The sequence below is a fragment of the Heterocephalus glaber genome, unplaced genomic scaffold, assembly GCF_053883595.1.
Source record: "Heterocephalus glaber isolate CG9 unplaced genomic scaffold, H.glaber_assembly_v1.0 deba00001481, whole genome shotgun sequence".
Taxonomy (NCBI): Eukaryota; Metazoa; Chordata; class Mammalia; order Rodentia; family Bathyergidae; genus Heterocephalus; species Heterocephalus glaber.
Genome location: NW_028258317.1, coordinates 16454091 through 16472849, shown reverse-complemented (window position 1 = coordinate 16472849; position 18759 = coordinate 16454091).

Sequence of the window (18759 nt, the reverse complement as noted above, 5' to 3'; positions counted from 1 at the left end):
GTTTGAATAGCACAGTCTACCCTAGAGGGGCTTCTATATCAGACTGACAGCCAGGACTGACTCGATCTTCTATTGCAAAAGCAGGAGAAGGGCGTACACCAAGGAAGAGAAAGATCTAAAGGTTGGTCTTGTTCTGGGCACACAATATGAAAATTCCAAAAATGGTAAGAGAAAGCAGCTCAGGCCAGTTCAGGGAGATAATGCTCCTAGAGTGCCAGCTGCCTCAATGGACGTGGAACCAGGCATGGTGGTGCATCCCTGTAATCCCAGCACTCAGAAGGCTGAGGCAGGAGGATCACCATGAGTTTAAGGCCAGCCTGGACAACGTAGCAAGACCCTGTCTAAAAGACCCTGTGGAAAAAAAATATAGATGGAATGGGTTTTCTACAAGAAAATTCTATTCCTAGAAGACACCTTCTGTTAGGTGTGTCCTCTAGGGCATATGCATCTCCCTACCAGACCATTATTTCCCGAACCACTTCAACCTGTGACCCTCAGCAAGCTAGGCACACACCTGTACATAATGGCCAGCACATCCCACTAACAATCGGGGAGGTGCAAATTCAGAAACCAAACTCAGGAGTGAGTTTGAGTGAAGAACTGGCAACTTGGGGATTGTGCTGGCTTTCTTCATACTCAGCTCCAGCTCTTCTGTGGTTGTGGGTGTTTGTGTCCATCCCAAAATTCCTACGTTGAAATCCTGACCACTACTGTTGAATAACAGGCAAGCAGAGGTGTAACACCAATCAGATGTGATGGGCTTGAATGCCATGCTAGAGGGACATCCAAAGCCTCCGCCCCTACTGTTCCAGCTACACAGACCAGCCTGGACAACCCTGGTGTGCAGAGGATTGTGAGTCAGATGTTATCCACTGTCCTGCCATTGGGGAGTGCTTCCCTTCCCACTGTCCTGAGAGCATCTTGAGCTCTATTGAGAAAACACAAATTGAGCTCTAGGGTTTCAGCTCCACTGTGGGAAAGTTAAACCCACCGGGACACAAAATCCTTAGAAGAAGTACTATTTTCCTTTATTTGATTTAATGCTTCTCCTCCAGCACTGAGCTGATGGGAATGAAACCCAAACACTCCCACAGGGGGTGCTCTGTTTCCCAGAGGGTCAGGACCCCACTCCTGGACCCTTCCCCTCCTCACCTTCCCTCCTTGCTGGCTGCAAGAGGCCTGAGTCATGTGCTTTGTGAACTTCAGGGAAGGGAAGGCAGAGGAGTTGTTCCTGGGGAAATTCCTTCCCCAGTCCAGCATTTTGGGCCTGGAGGGTAGATCTCACTGTGTGGAGGGTCACACACTGGGTCAGGGCAAGGCCACAGCTGGAGGCCAGGTCTAGGCTTTCCCTGGCACAAGGAGCATCAGGAGTTGTAAAAGTAACAGTCACGGCTGGCCAGCAAACTTTCTAGTTTACATAGTGCTTGATGTACACAGACAGAAAACATCAACTCCAAGTCTGAGTCACGTTCTGGATCTGTGCCTGGAGAGCTACACCGATGGTGTGAGGGCAGGCAGGAGGCCCCTGAGACCCTGGGAACATGCTGACGCCCTGCCCTGGCCCACCCACTCTGCCACTTTACCAGAATGAAGACTGTGCTGTCTTTTCTAAAACATTATATGTGCATACCACCCCCCACCCCACACACACACACAAAACACCTGGAAACATGAAAAAGCCTCACACTTTCTTCTCTGAGCCTCTACCAAACAGCCATCTGTCTCTACAGGTGTCTCACTGAGTACAACTGAGGCAGGGTCCCTCTTCTGTCCACCATGCCAGGGGTTACCACATTGCCCTGTGATGTAGTTTTGTGTTTGGGACATCATCTGCTGGTGAGTCCTTTCCTGCCTAACCGTTCACAGGTGGAAGCACCCCTTGGGCTGAACCTACCAGGTCCTCAGGATAAGAAGCCCGCGCCACCTCCTTCTCTCTTCCCCTGACCAAGCTCCATGAACTGTGCTGCAGATGTGAGCAGTTGCTTTACTGAATACTCTGGTGAGCATTTATGTTGGTCAGGGTCCCTGCAGGAAAACAGATGACCCACATTAATTAGAATTAATTTGCGGAAGGTTTAATAAAGGGACTGTTTTCATGGTGGGCAGGTGTAGGGGGCCACAGGAGGTGCATGGAACACTGGGCTGTAACAGTGGGGCTGGGCGCTTCCTGAGCCCAGTGGGTGAGGCAGTTAGAACCCAAGGAACCAACACCCCCTACCCTCCTCACCCCATGGAGAAGGCAGCTCCTCCCTCCCTCGGCCCCCTGTAGCTCCCTTTGGGAATCCAATGGGAAACTGCGGGAGGACAAGGAAACCTACTGAGATGGCTGTACAGCTCAGCTCTGAGGCAGTGAGCAAGACAGAGTCAATTTATGGAAGGAAGAGGAACAAAAAGAAAAAAACCAAGAAGATGGACGCAGCATGACAGCCTAGGACAGTGCCAAGCAGAGGAGCAGGAGTTGTGACTTTGTTCACTCCACTGCATCACCTGCCATAAGGAGAGGCCACCGAATGCCTCTTCCTTCCTGACCTCCCATCTTCCTCTCCTCGCCCTTCTTCACACATCCCAGTGTCTCCACCCAGCTCCCTGAGAATTCCCTATCTCTGTGCCGCCAAGCAAAGGAGTCCCGGCCCTCTGCCCCTTTGCCCCCGAGTCACACAAATGCCACACTGAGGCCACAACACTCAGGACTGGACTGGAGTTCAGGCTACGCTCATTGAGACGATTGCAGAAACTCTTCTGCCCAGGTTAGCTGGTCCTGGATCTGAGGGCTGGGAGCAGCTGCAGCACGGAGCTGCCCAACAGAGCCCAGCTCATCACAATGAGTGTTCATTTTCTCCCTACAGCAGCCTAGTCTGGTGATGTGTGAGGAAGGAAGAGTCCTTGTAATGAAATGAATTTGGTTGTGAGTCTGATGGAGTCTAGGTTGGGAGATTTTTAAAGACATTGTTGCTATTGTTTCCCCATGACCTGCTGGATCCAACTGGTTACTAACGCTATGTGAAAAAGCTATTGATTTTTTCTTTTTTTTTGCAAAGTATAGTGTTGCATGCCTGTAATGCCAGCATTTGAGAGGCTGAGGCAGGAGGATCACTGCAAGTTTGGGGCTAGCCTGGGCTACATAATGGGTTCAAGGCCAGCCTGAACTTCATAACAAGACCTTGTCTCAAAACAATAACAACAAACAACAAAGCTCTTTATTTTAAAAAATATTTTCCTTAGACTTGGCTGTCCTTTTAAATTTTTCTATTAGTTTATTGAATTGTCTTAGGTTTTCCAGGGAGAAGCTATAAAGTGTTGCTCTTCCTTTTCCAGTATCTTATCCTTCTTTGTTCTAATATCTGCTAGAACTTCCAGAATATTATTAAAATAACAGTGGTGACAGCAAGAAACCTGGATTTTATTGGGAATGTGGTTTTTTTACCATTAAGCATAACATATTTGAATTAAGCACAACATTAATATTAGTTTTATTATTAGTATCATTATTTACCCCTAGTTTCAAGGTAAATAGGCTTTATCCTGCTGAAAAGAAATCAGAGTTTTTGTTTTGTTTTGTCTTTTGCAGTGCTGGACATGGAACCCAGGGCCTCCTGCTGGCTAGGCAAACACTCTCCCACTGAGCTACACCTTCAGCCCGAAGGTTTTTTTAAAAACTAAGGAATAGATACTGAATTGTACCAAATATACTTTCAGCATTATTTACATTATATTTTTCCTCTGACATTAATTTTATAAATTATCAATATATTTCTTAATGTTAAACCATCCTTCTATACTTGAAATAAATTTTATTTGGTCATGAAGCATTATTTTATTAATATACTGCTAGATTAAAGTTGCTGACTTTAGAATTGTAGTGTTGATACTCAAATGATGTTACATTATAGCTTTTTTTATTTGCTATACTTTTGAGGTTTTGAAGTCAGGATCTATGTAGCTTCATTAAATGAATGAAGTAGATTTTCTATGCCCTAGAACATGTAAATACAGTTGGCCCTCCACACCCACAGGCTACGTATCCATAGATTTAATTAATTGTGGATCAAAATATTCAGAAAAAACTACAACTGTACTAAACATATACAAATTTTTCCTGTGTCATTATTTCCTAAATGATACAATATGACTATATGTCATTCACATTGCACTATTACACAAACTATAAGTAATCTAGAGACAGTTTAATGTATATGGGATATATAATGTATATGCATAGATTAGAGGCAAATACTGTGTCATTTGTATAAGGGCCTTGATCATCTGTAGATGGTGGCATAGGGAGGTGCTTCCTGGAACCAGTGGCCTACAAACACCAAAAGACAACTGTAAGACCTGATAACTGTCTTTCCATCAAAGGTCTGGTAGAACTTGCCTAGGAACCCATCTGGGCCTGGCTTTCCCAAAATAACAGAATGGAGTATCTTTGTAAATCAATGAATGTAAGATTTAGAATTGTAAAATACAGGTATCAGTAATAGGGATCTTTCAGTAATTTTCCTTCTTTTCAAAGCAAGGAAGTATCAAGGAGTAAGAAGTGCTTTTTCCTCAGCCCTTTGATGGGAATCTTCTCACTGTTTTCAGCACTCTGCACAAGAGTCAGATAAGAGTCTCAGGAAGGGAACACATCTATAGCTTAGCTCCCTAGACATAACCTGGTAATACTTCCCTTTCTACCTTCCTCCGTTCCACTCATGTATTTAAGACTGCCAGAGATGTTACCTAACTCCAGTTTTTCTTTCTCATTTGGAGCCCTGCACATGAATTTGCTCTGTATATCACCAGGAACATTACTACAAATAACACTACAAATCAGCAAAATGTAAAATCTAGAAAACACTCATGCTTTTTTTTTCTTTCTTTCTTTCTTTCTTTCTTTCTTTCTTTCTTTCTTTCTTCTTTCTTTCTTTCACCTTATACCTATGATCTCCTGGAACTAGAACAGCTTGAGCTTTGTGTATTATGCTCCTGTTGACAGTTTCTACTGGAAGAATTGGACACATGACCAAGTAACCAAGAAAGGTTCCTGATCTACTTCCTCAAGGTTGTCCAAGTATTCCTGTCCTATAAGCATAGTATCAGATGCTTAAAATAAATTATCTCATGGAATTCTCACAACTATAACCTTTCTATGAGACAAACATGTTACCAACACTATTTATCATTGACACAACTGTCTTAATTACTTTTCTCATTGCTGAGATAGAATACCTGACACTCAAAGTTATAGGAAGAAAGATTTATTTAGCTTATAGTTTGTAGAGGTTTCAGTTCATGGTTGGCTCCAAGGCAGGGTGACATGGCAGAGGGGCATTGCAAAGGCGAAACAGTTCATAGGAGGCAGAAGGCAGGAAATCAGTGAAGTAGTAAAGCAGCAAGCAACAAAATACCACACTAGTAAAAGGGGAAAGATTTATACAATCTGAAGAGAAACCAGAGTGTCAAGCTACCACACTAGCCCTCTTTCTGTCCAGGCTACCCGCCCCTAGGGTGGGTAGCACTCACACTCAGAGTAGGGTACCCTTAATTCTACCCAGAACTGTGCCAAACCAATCAGTGAACTAATTTAGTAATCACACATCCTTGATCCCAACATCACATACTTAATTCCATCATCACGCACTTGAGATCCAGCCAATCTCTGTCTGAAAAGCCCCACCTATGACTACTTGAGGCTTTGGGGGGCACATCTTGACACAAGCCATAATAAAAACTAAAACCTGACCTTACCTGTACTGACTGGTTGGTGAAAAGGTGTGACTACAGACTCACTCAAACCTAACCCTGTATTTCTTCTAAGAACAGTGGTTCATCAAGGTCACACAGAGAGCTTAAGACTTAAATCCAAATCTAACCAAAAGCCTATGTTCATATGTATCATACTATATATTTTCACTTTTGGCTGCATCCTATGTATTTTCTAACAACAGCATAAAAAGAGAACTGGAGGGGAAGATCCTTCACTGTTGCTTTTCTTGGAGAAGCTTGCCGAGGCTGGTTTTCCTGATAAGAACCCAGCTGTTATTGTTAAAGGAAGCCCGGTCCTCACTATTGCTGGGAATGGTTGCTGTTCTTGTCAGGGGAGCTCTGATCTGCGCCTTAAGGATCGCTTCCTGACTCCAGCGTAGATCCTTTAGCCTGGTGGCACAAATCCTTCACCCTGCCAGTGCAGCCTTTCTAGTTTCCACCACTGGCCTTTGGGCCTTCTCCATGCAGATCCTCGATGTGGACTTGCATGAGACATTGCCATAGGCTCTAGGGCTCTGGCTGGACTTCTGCAGGACACTGCCATGGGATAAAGGCCCTTGGCTGGATTCTTTGGGTCTCTAGTGTATGGACAGATCTCTTGTACTCCTCTACATTGACTTTTTGGATGAATATTATAAAATACTACTATAAATTATGTAAACAACAATGGGATTGGGCATGGTGGTTCATACCTGTAATCCTAGCTACTCAGGGAGTTGAGGCAGGAGGATCACAAGTTCCAGTTCAGCCTGAGTAACTTACCAATTTAGGGAGAACTTGTCCCAAAATTAAAAATTTTTAAAGGGCTGGGGATTTTTTTGGTGTATGGACAGCAGGAGAGAAGAAGGAGGGAAGTGAGTCCCCAGAAACCTGGAAGGATCTGAGGTGAGATTTGAAGTCTACAGGGAGAGTGAAGAGAGACTTTAACGAAAGGAGGGAGGTACCAAGCAGTGCTCTCTCCTAGAGCCAGACTCCCTGAGGAAATAGTGGGCCAAAACTGCAGACGCACAGTGACTACTGAGGACACCAGAGGCCTCCATGGAGAATCACACCAGTGGAACAGAGCAGTGGACAAACTGGACTGCAGCTGATAGTGAGTTATCTGGGTTCAGACCTCACCCAGGAGAGGGTGATTGGCCAACTTAGAGAGGAGCCATCTCAGCTTGGAACTCAGAACAGCTGCAGGTGGACTCCATCTAGTGGCTTCTGGTGCCTTGGTACAGGTACTGAGTTCAAGTCAGCAAGAGGTCAGGAAGTGGAGTCCCAGCCAGCAGGAGACACATAGACTGCTGTAGGCTCAAGGAATCCGGTTCCAGCCTCATAGCCAGAAACTGGCCTAAACTTCAGAGGAACTAGAGGCAGCTGGCTGGGATTATCCACTACCCTACCATGAAGCTGCAGCTAGCTTGCCGGGATGAATCAATTTGGCTCTGGAATCTATTTGCCCACATTGCCTAACAGTGATAACAGAGGCATACCTTGAATTGGACGTATTTGAGGTTTTTTCTTTTTTCTTTCTTTTTTCCTCCTTTCTAGCTCTTGTTTTGTTTAGTTTTTTCTTGATTGTCTGAACACAGTTTCTAGTTTTTTGTTGTTGTTCTGTTCTGTTCTTGTTTTTATTTTTTCCTTTTCTCTTCCCCACCTATCTTCTTTACCAGTTTCCTAAAGTTTGTCCTCCAGCCTTGCTTCTGATCTCTTCCTCTTCTTCTATTTCTGTTCCCCCCCCAACCCCTTTTAAATCTTCATCCCTAAGGGTAAAAATGCCATATTAAGGGTTACAATTTGTCATTTTCTAGGCTGATTTTGATGCTATTGTTATTGTTGATTGTTCTGCTTTAGCTAAGGTGACATAATTGTGCTAATCAGTTGTTCCTCCTGGTATACCAAGACTGAGATTGCCCAATGGTCTAAAAAAAAACCCCCAAAAAACAAAGAAACAAAAACCTATAGGCCAGTGACAAAGAACTGGCAGCTGGGAAAAATAGGCAGAAACTTCTCATTCCAATTAATTCAAGAGGTGAGATCCTGCAACAGACTCAAAACCCAAAAGCTAGCTACACCTGGAAGACACTTCTGAGGAGTAGTCATTTCCTAAGGGTTCTGAATACTGGCAATAAAGCTACTCACCATAAGCAATGTATAAGCATCAATCAAACTTTTAAAAAAATAGAAAATGAGAAGATACTTAAACAAGATACAGCCCCCACAGACTTTCAGCTCACCAAAGGCAAACATCAGGGGCCACCCACCTGGGCCACCCACCTGGACCCTCTGAAGTGGTAATAGCAGAACAAAGCAGATGAACGAGGCTCTAGAAAAAATCAAAGCAGAAATAATTCCCCAGATAACTACAGATGGTGATCAGAATGAAAGCTACAGGTTAAAAAAAATAGAGGAGCTCAGGAACATGATGGAAACCATGAATGCCCAGCATAGGAAAAAAATGGAATCCATGAAACAGATTCAAATAGATATCCAGGAGATTAAAAACTCCATTGAGTTTTTAATGCCGCATAATGATCCAATATGAGGACACAATATCAGATCTAGAAGACAGGATTGCAGTGAATGATCATGAAAAGAGAGATTTCTTAAAAATAGCAAAGGACTGTGAGAAATCAATCCAGCAGCTACTAGATGATGCAAAGAAGAATAACATAAGATTGATTGGAGTCAATGAAAAAGCAGGAGATACCGCAAATGACATTAAAAAACCTGTTCTCAGAAGTAATGGCAGAAAACTTCCCAAACAGGGAAAAAGAATTTGACATATAGGTAAGTGAGGCATATAGGACTCCAACTAGACATGATCAAAAAAAAAATCTTCCCCAGGGCATATAATATTCAAGATTCCAGAAATTCAACACAAGGACAAAATATTAAAAGCTGTTAGAGAAAAGAACCAAATCACCTATAAAGAAAAGCCCATCAGAATCATAGCAGACTTCTCAACACAAGTGAAGTGAAGTATTTCAAGCCCTAAAGAAAAACAACCTCCAACACAGATTGATGTACCTGCAAAACTATCCTTCAAAATTGATGGAGAAATAAGATACTTCTATGATAAAGAGCACCTGAAGAAATTCAGAACCACCAAACCAGCACTACAAAGTGTTCTGAAGGATATTCTAGAAAGAGACAATAAGAATAACAACTCCATGAACCCCAACAGAATGAATCCACCAGGCAAGGCAAGAAATTAAACAAAAAAGGAAAGAAGGAAAATAACATGACAGATATAAGACAATACATATCAGTTATAGCCATCAATGTTAATGATCTTAATTCACCAATGAAAAGAAACAGACTGGGCTGGGAATTTAGCTCAGTGGTGTCACATCTGCCTTGCAGGTGCAAGGTCCTAAGTTTGATCTCTGATATGAAAGAAAGAAAGAGAGAGAGAGAGAGGCTGGCAGAAAGGATCAAGAAGCAAGATCCAACAACATGCTACATACAAAAAATACATTTAATTAAAAAACAAGTTCACAGACTGAAAGTCAAGGGCTGGAAAACAATATTCCATACAACAGGAAACCGGAAAAAAGCAGGGGTAGCTATTCTATTTGCAGAAAAAAATGGATTTCAAGCCAAGACTGATTAAGAGAGACAAAGAAGGTCACTACATCCTGGGAAAGGGAACAATCCAAGAAGAAGAGATAACAATCCTAAATATATTTGCACCAAATAGCGCACCCAACTATATAAAACAAATATTAACAAACATGAAAAATCAAATAAGCACTAATACAGTTGTAATGAGGGACCTCAATACCACACTGTCACAAATAGGCAGATCAACTAGATAAAAAATCAACAATGAAATATTAGAATTGAACCAAACTTTTGAACAAATGGTCTTAGTAGATGTCTACAGAGTGTTCCACCTCATGATATCAGAATACACATTCTCAGCTGCACATGAGACTTTCTCCAAAATAGATCATAATTCTAGCTCATAGAACATGCTTAAGCAAATGGAAAGGAACTGAAATATGCATATTATCAAACCATAGCACAATGAAATTGGAAATCAATGGCAAGAGAAACCACAAGAAGTTCATAAACACATGGAAATTAAATAACACCCCCCTGAGGGCCAGAGGTTTAGCTCAGTGGTTCCACCACCTGCCTCACAAGCACAGGGACCCGAGTTTGACCTCCGGTACCAAGAATAAAAAAAAAAGAAATCAGACAATTTCTACAATTAAGCAATAATGACAATACAACATACCAGAACGTATGGGTTGCAATGAAAGCAATGCTATGAGGGAAATTTATAGCAGTGAATTCCCATATCAGAAAAACAGAATAGACTCAAATAAACAACCTAAAGTTGAACCTCAAGCTTCTAGAAAAAGAAGAGCAAGTCAAGCAAAAATCTCATACAAGGGAGGAAATTATAAAAATCAGAGCAGAAACAGGAGAGAGTGCAGATGACATAAAAAAAACTTTTCACAGAAGTAATGGCAGAAAATGTCCCAAGCAGGGGGAAAGAACTTGACATACAGATAAGTGAGGCATATAGGAATTCAAATAGCCTTGATCAAAAAAAATCTACACATAGGCATATAATTGTTAAGATTCCAGAAACTCATCAGAAGAACAAAGTTCTACAAGCAGTGAAAGAAAAGAAACAAATCACATACAAAGGAAAGCCCATCAGAATCACAGCAGACTTCTCAACACAAACCATCAAGGCAAGAAGAGCTTGGAGTGACATATTCCAAGCCCTAAAAGAAAACAGCCTCCAACCCAGATTGATGTGCCCTGCAAAACTATCTTTCAAAATGGATGGAGAAATAAGATACTTTCATGACAAAGAGCACCTTAGGAACTTTGTGAATATCAAACCAGCACTCCAAAGAATTTTACACAATATCCTAGGAACAGACATTGAGGATCACAACCCCAGGAAGCAAAGCAGAATGAACCTATCTGGCATGACAAGAAATTAGATGTAAAGGGGGAGAACCCAACAAAAGGAAAAAGTCATGGCAATGACAAGTCAATACGTTTCAGTTATAACCATCAATGTTAATGGTCTCAATTCACCAATCCAAAGAAATAGACTGGCAGAATGGGTCAAGAAGCAAAATCCAACAATATGCTGCATACAAGAAACACACTTCATTCAAAAGGAAACTCATAGACTGAAAGTTAAAAGGTGGAAAACAATACTGCATGCGACAGGAACCCGAAAAAAAGCAGGAGTAGCTATCCTCTTTGCAGATCAAGTAGGTTTCAAACCATCACTAATTAAGAGAGATGAAGAAGGACACTACATGCTTGTAAAGGGAACAATCCAACAGGAAGACATGACAATCATAAATATCTATGTACCAAAAACTAGTGCACCCAACTGTATAAAACAAATATTAACAGACATGAAAAGTCATACATGCACTAATACAATTGTAGTGGGGGACCTCAACACCCCACTGTCACAAATAGATAGATCAACTAGACTAAAAATAAGTAATGAAATACTAGAACTCAATCGAACTCTTGAACAAATGAACTTAACAGATGTTTACAGAGTCTTCCACCCCACAAAATCAGAATACACATTCTTCTCAGCTGCACATGGGTCATTCTCCAAAATAGATCACATACTCACACATAGAACATGTTTAAGTAAGTGCAAAGGAACTGAAGTCATCCCCTGTACATGATCAGACCATAGTGTGATGAAATTGGAGATCCATAGCAAAAGAAACTGGAAAAATTTCATAAACACATGGAAATTGAACAACACACTTCTGAATAACCAATGGGTCACAGAGGAAATTAAAGAAGAAATCAGACAGTTCCTTCAATTAAATCATAATGACAATACAACATATCGGAATCTATGGGACACAATGAAAGCAGTCTTACGAGGGAAGTTCATAGCAGTGAATATGCATATTAGGAAAACAGAACGAGCCCAATTAAACATCCTGATGCTGAACCTCAAGCTTCTAGAAAAAGAAGAGCAGGACAAGCCCAAAGCTCATACAAGGGAGGAAATTATAAAGATCAGAGGAGAAATCAATGCAATGGAGACTAAGAGAACAATACAAAAAATCAATGAAGCCAAGAGTTGGTTCTTCAAAAGAATCAACAAACTTGACAAACCTTTAGCCAACCTTGTCAGAAAAAGGAAAGAAAAGGCCCAAATCCATGCAATTAGGAATGAAAAGGGTGAAATTACAACGGACCAAGTAGAAATCCAGAGGATCATCAAAAGCTACTTCCAGAACCTATATGCCAATAAGATGGACAACACAGAAGAAATGGACAGATTCCTAGATACATATGAATTACCAAAGTTGAACGAAGAAGACCTAAAAATTCTGAACAACCCAATATCAATCAATGAAATTGAAAATGTAATTAAAAACTTATCAACTAAGAAAAGCCTGGGCCCTGATGGCTTCACTGCTGAATTCTACAAGACATTTAGAGAGGAACTACTGCCACTACTGTTTAAACTCTTCAATGAAATTGAAAGGGAAGCAATACTCCCAAATTCATTCCTGGAAGCAAGCATCACCTTGATCCCCAAAGCAGAGAAAGACCCAACCGAAAAAGAGAACTATAGGCCAATCTCACTAATGAACATACATGCAAAAATCCTTAATAAGATAATGGCAAACAGAATGCAGAAGATCATCAAGAAGATCATACACCCTGATCAAGTTGGAGTCATCCCAGGGATGCAGGGATGGTTCAACATATGCAAATCAATCAATGTAATACACTATATCAATAGAGCCAAGGACAAAAACCATATGATTATCTCCATAGACACAGAAAAAGCATTTGACAAAATCCAACATGCATTTATGATAAAAACCCTACAAAAAATTGGAATAGATGGTCTCTACCTCAAACTGATAGAAGCCATCTATGAAAAACCAACAGCCAATATCATACTAAATGGTCAACAACTGAAATCCTTCACACTAAAATTAGGAACAAAACAAGGATGTCCACTATCACCACTCTTGTTCAATATAGTTCTGGAATCATTAGCCACGGCAATTAGACAAGAGAAAGAAATAAAAGGAATAAAAATAGGAAATGAAGACTTCAAATTGTCATTATTTGCAGATGACATGATACTCTATATAGAAGACCCCAAGAACTCCACCAAAAGTCTTCTAGACTTAATAACCAAATTCAGTCAAGTAGCTGGTTATAAGGTCAACACACAAAAATCAATAGCTTTCCTCTACACCAATGACAGACTCACTGAGAGAGAAACAGGGCAAATAATTCCTTTCACAATAGCATCCAAAAAACTGAAATACCTAGGAATCATCCTAACGAAAGAAATCAAAGACCTCTTCTCTGAAAACTATGGCACTCTGAAAAGAGAGATTGAAGATGATATCAGAAAATGGACAGACATCCCCTGATCCTGGGTAGGAAGGATTAATAGAGTGAAAATGGCCATACTTCCAAAACTGCTACATAGATTTAATGCAATTCCAATTGAGATCCCAGCAGCATACTTCATGGACCTTGAGAAAACAATCCAAAAATTCATTTGGAACAAGAAGAGACCCAGAATAGCAAAAGCAATTCTAGGTAACAGAGACATGGCAGGGGGTATCACAATCCCCAATCTGCAACTCTACTACAAAGCTACTGTGATAAAAACAGCATGGTACTGGCAAAGAAACAGACTTGAGGACCAGTGGAACAGATTAGAAGATGCAGAAACAATGCCAGACACACTCAGCCATCTCATCTTTGACAAAGGAGCCAAACACCCTCACTGGAGGAAAGATAGCCTCTTTAATAAATGGTGCTGGAAAAAATGGGCTTCAACTTGCCAAAGATTAAAACTAGACCTATGTCTCTCACCAGGCACTAAACTAAAATCAAAATGGATTAAAGATCTAAATATTAAAATAGAAACTCTGAACCAGTTGGAACAGAGGTTAGGTAGAACTCTTGAAGACATGGGTGTAAGAAAAGATTTTATGAACAAAACCTCAGTTGCCCGTGAACTAGCACAAACAATCAACAAGTGGGATCTCTTCTTATTGAAAAGCTTCTGCACAGCAAGAGAAACCACCAGCAGTGTGAAGAGACATCCCACAATGTGGGAAAAAATCTTCACCTGCTCTTCCTCAGACAAAGGTCTACTATCTCAAATCTATAAAGAACTTTAAAAGATCAGACCTCCCAAATTTAAAGACCCAATCTGAAAATGGGCATCTGAAATGAACAGACATTTCTCAGACAAAAAAGTAGAAATAGCAAATAAATACATGAAAAAATGTTCAACATCACTGGTCATTTGAGAGATGCAAATGAAAACAACGCTGAGATTTCACCTCACTCCAGAAAGAATGGCTGCTATCATGAAATCAACCAATAGCAAATGCTGGCAGGGCTGTGGGGAAATAGGAACCCTGCTCCACTGCTGGTGGGAGTGTAGACTGGTGCAACCACTGTGGAAATCAGTAAGGAGATACCTCAAAGAACTAGGACTGGAAGTACCATTGGATCCTGCTATTCCACTGCTGGGGATCTTCCCCAAAGAATTAGAAGAATCATACCACAGTGATATATGTGCACCCATGTTCATAGCAGCACAGTTTGTGATAGCTAAAATTTGGAAACAGCCCAAATGCCCATCAACTGGAGACTGGATAAAGAAAATGTGCTTTTTTTATAAAATGGAGTACTACTCAGCCATAAAAAATGAGAAATTAGAGACATTTATAGCTAAGTGGATGCACATTGAGGCAATACTCTTAAGTGAAATAAATAGGACACACATGTGTAAATACCAAATGGTTTCTCTGGTGTGAGAAACTGAAAGTGTAAATAAGGACTAAAATGTATAATATGTAGTGTGAAATAGGAAGAAAAGGGGCAAAAGGGAAGGAATTGGGAGGGCTAGGGGAAAGGATAGAAGGGAATAGGATTAATATGAGAAAATGGAAAAATAAGAACAAAATCTTTGTAAAAAGCAAGGACTGGAGGGGTTGAAGGGAGGGCTGGGCAAGGGTGAAAAATAAGAACCAAAAGAGATCATGTAAAGGTGCAAATTTCCAATGAAGAATGTCATTATATTGTATACCTAAAATGTACCAATGATCAGAATGAATAATCGATAATGCAAAATAGGAAGAAAAGGTCCAAAGGAGTAGGGGTAGTGGGAGGGGCAGGGGAAAGGAAAGGAAAAATGATGAGAAATGGAAAAAAATGGAAATAAAGTCTTTGTAAATAGGGAAGGGTGAAGGGGGTGAAGGGAGGGCTAGGAATGGGGAAAAAATAAGAACCAAGATGCATTATGTAAGGGTATAATTCCCAATGAGAAATGTAATTGTGTTGTATACCTACAATGTACCAATAAAAGAATTTAACAAAAAAACCCAGCCTGGTACTGTCAAAAGAACAGACCTGAGGATCAATGGAACAGACTAGAAGATGCAGAAACTACCTCAGACATACTCAACCACCTTATCTTTGACAAAGGAGCCAAACACCTTCATTGGAAGAAAGATGGCTATCTTTCTTTATTATTTAATTTTCATTATTATTTAATTATTTTATTTAATAAATGGTGCTAGAAAAACTGGCTTTCCACATGCCAAAGATTGAAACCAGACCCATATCTTTCATCATGTACTAACTTAAAATCGAAATGGATCAAAGATCTAAGTATTAAAACAGAAACAACCTGCTGGAAGAGAGAATAGGTAGAACACTTTAGGACATAGGAGCAGGCAAAGACTTCATGAAAAAACCCCAAACCACACAGGAAATACTACAAATAATCAAAACTGGAACCTCATCTCATTAAAAAGCTTTTGCACAACAAGAGAAACCACCAACAGAGTGAAGATACAACCCATAGAGTGGGAAAAAATACTTACCAGCTAGTCACATAAAGTACTATTATCTAGAATATATAAAGAACTCAAAAATATTAGATCCCCAAATTTAAAAACCCAATGCAAAAATGGACATCTGAAATGAAAAGACACTTTTCAGATGAAGAATTAGAGACAGCAAATAAATATATGAAAAAATGTTCTACATCACTGGTCATTCATGAAATACAAATTAAAACAATGCCGAGATTCTATCTCACTCCAGAAAGAATGGCTGCTATCAAGAAATCAACCAATAACAAATGCTGGAGGGGCTGTGGGAAAAAAGGAATGCTTGTCCACTGTTGGTGGGAATGTAGACTGGTGCAACCACTGTGGAAATCAGTGTGGAGATACCTCAAAAAACTAAAAGTACACAAGGACCCGAGTTCGATCCCTGGTACCAAAAAAAACAAAAACAAAAAACTAAAAGTAGAGGTTCCATTTGACTTAGCTGTACCTCTTCTTGGTATCTTCATGAAAGAATTTTAAATACCATACCACAGCAATATATGCACACCCATGTTTATAGCTGCACAGTTTGTAATAGGTAAATCTTGGAAACAGCCCAAATGCTGGTCAACTGACAAGTGGAGAAGGCAGATGTGTGTGTTTTTAAAAATACAATGGAGTACTATTCTGCCATAAAGAAGGATGAGCTTCAGACATTTATAGTTAAATGGATGGACCTTGAGACCATACTCTTAAGTGAAATAAATTGGACACACATCTTTAAATACTGCATTGTTCCTCTGGTGTGAGAAACTGAAAGTGGAAATAAGGACTGCAATGTATAATGGATGTTAGGAAATGGGAAGAAAGTGTTCAAACGGGAAGGGGAACAAGGGAGAAGGGAGGGAGAAAGGAAGGGAGAAGAAAAAAGTGAAAATAGAAGGAAAAAAATGGAAACAACTTTTGTACACAGGAAGGGAAGGGGCTTTGAGTGGGGGAATGGGATAAAAATAAAATAAAATTTATTTTTAAAGGGGGCTGGAGATGTAAATTAAGGGTTGGGCAGGGGTTGGAACTCCCAGTAGCAGAGCTGTTGCCTAGCATGTGGGAGGCCCTGGGTTTGATTGCCAGTGCCACAAAAAAGAAATAAATAGAATAAAATAAATCAATTAAATTTTTTGAAGTCTGGGGATATAGATAAATGCAAAGGCCCTGAGTTTCATCTCCAGTACCACCAAAAGAAAATCAACAACAATAATGATAAAACTGTTCTAAGTACTTCACACAGCTCATTTATATTCTTACAACTACCCCATGAGAGAGCTACGTTACTATTTCCCTTTTACAGAGGAAGAAACTGAGTCAAGTAGTTCATCTAAATTCACACACTGGTCACCTGGAGTTTGTATTTTTATTTTCTTTTTTGTTGTTTTTGGTACTGGGGATCAAACTTGGGACTTCATGCTTGCAAGGCAGGCAGAGGAACCACTGAGCTAAATCTCTGCCTTTGTATTTTTTATTTTTTACAAAGTGTTAAATTACAAGGGATTTTGTGTAAACCTTAGAGCAATAAAGCAAAAAGCATATATTTTTGCCTTATTGTGCAAATTTTTCTTATATACTTCATACTACTCACTGTACCTAGCCTTCAAAATATATCAAAACCAACTTTTATGCCAGGAAAGCTAGAATTCTACAAAATATAAAAACAAAATTGTATTTTGTTATGTCAAACAATAGTTTTCTGAGTTCCTTTTTTTTGGTACTGGGGATCGAACTCAGGACCTTGGGCTTTCAAGGCAGGCAGCGGAGCCACTGAGCTAAATCCCCAGCCCTATGGTTTTCTGAGTTTGCTGAAGAAAGAAAAAAGAAAAAAAAAAAGTTGAAAGATAGAAATTAGATGAACCTGCCAGGTATGGTGATGCATGCCTATAATATCAGCACTAAGGAGGCTGAGGCAGGAGGATTGCAGTGAGTTGGAGGGCAGCCTGGGCCACATAGTGAGTTCAAGGCCAGCTTGAACTACATAGCGAGACCCTGTCTTAAAAAAAAAAAAAAAAAAAAAACTGAAAAAAAAAAAAAAAGAATTAGATGAACCTACTAAAATTAATTGAAAAAACACAGAATGGCTATAGTAGTATCAGACAAAATAGATTTCACAGGCAGGAACATTACCAGTGACTGAGTCCTTCCATAATGATAAAAGAGACAATTTACCAGGGGAGGGGTGTCAAGTATTTGTCTAAAATTTCTGAGGGCCTAGGTTTTACCTACTACCAAAAAAAAAGACTCAATTTATCAAGATGATATAAGAATCATAAATGTTTATGCTCTGACTACAAATGTTCGAAGTACATGAAGCAAAACTGATAGAACCTAAAGGAAAAAAAGACAAACCCACAGTTATAGCTAATGAGCTCAAGGTCCCTCTGAATATTTGCTAGAATAGACAGAAAATTAAGAATGCAAAAGACTTGAACAATACTATCAATCAACTCTATCTAATTGACATTTAAGAGCAGTCTACTCAACAAAAACAGAATACATAGTTTTTTCACATGTACAGAGAATATTTACCAAGATGGGCCACATCCTGAGCCATAAAACAATTCTTAGTAACTGTTCAAGTTGTAAAATCACACTAAGTATATTCTCTGTCCACAAAAGAATTCAAGTGGGATCAATGACACACAAAGATATCAGGAAAGGTCCCAAGTATTTGTAATCTAACATTTTAAAAATAACTCATAAATCATGAAGAAAATTAGAAAGTACTTTTAAATGAATGAAAATGAAAGCAGAGTTTATCAAATTTAGTGGCATGCAGATGCCATTACAGGGAAATTCATAGCATTAAACGTTTATATGAGAAAAGTAGAAAGGTGTAAAATCAATAGCCTCAACTCCACCTGAAGACACTGAAAAAAGAAGAAATTAGCTAGGTGTGGTGTTGTAGGCCTGTAATTCCAGCTACTCTAGAGGCCAAGGCATGAGGATCAAAGTTCGAGGCCACCCTGCACAACTTAGTGTGATCCTGTGTCAAAATAAAGGAAGGGCTGAGTATGTAGTTCAGTGGTAGAGTGCTTGCCTAGCATGTGTGAGGACCTGGGTTCGATCCTCAGTACTGCCAAAGGAAAAAAAAAAGATTAAAAAAGAAATCAGTAGGGGCTAAGGATTTAGC